This window comes from Grammomys surdaster, unplaced genomic scaffold, assembly GCF_004785775.1.
Source record: "Grammomys surdaster isolate TR1022 unplaced genomic scaffold, NIH_TR_1.0 137, whole genome shotgun sequence".
Taxonomy (NCBI): Eukaryota; Metazoa; Chordata; class Mammalia; order Rodentia; family Muridae; genus Grammomys; species Grammomys surdaster.
Genome location: NW_021604595.1, coordinates 9,595,629 through 9,596,881, shown reverse-complemented (window position 1 = coordinate 9,596,881; position 1,253 = coordinate 9,595,629).

Below are 1,253 nucleotides of genomic sequence, written 5' to 3'. Positions count from 1 at the left end.
GGAGAGAGAAATGCTCTTAACCACAGAGCCACCTCTGCAGCCCTTGGGGCAGTGTTTCTCAACCTTCCTAATGCTGCGACACTTTCATACAGTTCCTCATGTTACAGTGACCTCCAACCATAAAGTTGTTTTTGTTACTACCTCATAACTACATATGAACCATAATGTAAATATCTATGTTTTCCAATGGTCTTGGGCAACATTTTTAGAAGGGTCATTGGACCACCAAGGCAGGCACAACCTACATGTTGGGAACCACTGTTCTAGAGTAAGATTTGATGTCTTCCATACTACCATCTCTTCTGGAAACCCTTCCCAAACAGCCCTTCGTCCAACCCTATCCAACAAATAGATGTTTGATGGATCCAGCATGTTCTACATCAGTCGTCCATGATAGCTATTCTTACATTATATCCTCTCCACTTGGTAGTACTGATAATAAATCCTTTGTCACTGAGGACTGTTGTTTTAGACATCTTAAATACAAAATGCCTTACAGAGAAATAAATAAAATGACTTAAGATGTGTTGGTAACTCTGACTACACCAACAGGTACAAGTTACCTCCCCATCTCTAGAAAGGCCCATCTAAGCCATCTCTGTATTCTAGCCATGTACCATGACTCAGTAAGGCTTTTTTTTTTTTATTACCTAGCCCAGTACACATAATCACCTTTTAAGGTATGCATGTGAGATAGAACATGAAAGAAAAATAGCCTATGGAAATCAAAGTTGAACCATGACTCTGCCAAGCTGTGAAGAACTGGACCTGGAAGGTATCTGTGGATTGAAGGTTGAGGCCTGGGCCTCAGCACCAGGTATAGAGAACTTCTTCCAGGGCTCGCTAGATAACATGGTACAGCTTTGTCATCACTGTGTGTTCCAGGTACTCTCCAGTTCCTTATTCTGTAGCATTCATTCTCATCTCCACTCTGTTTTCGCATTCTTCAAAACCTCAAATTTTTTATAACCTCTCAACTCTAGTCCTTCCTCTGCCTCGTGGCTTACCTAGACACACAGCCTTATAGATTTTCTTTCCAAACATAACTATTCCCAACTCTTCCTGTACATTATTATGTATAGTCATGCCTCTGCAGTTACCAAGCTCCAAAACTGCTTAAGTTTCTTCTTTAGAGTGGCAAAGTATTTTTTATAGAATTCCAATATCTTCTCTCATTTAGTTGGAACCTCTTGGGGTTGCATATAAAATATAATATAATATAATATAATATAATATAATATAATATAATATAA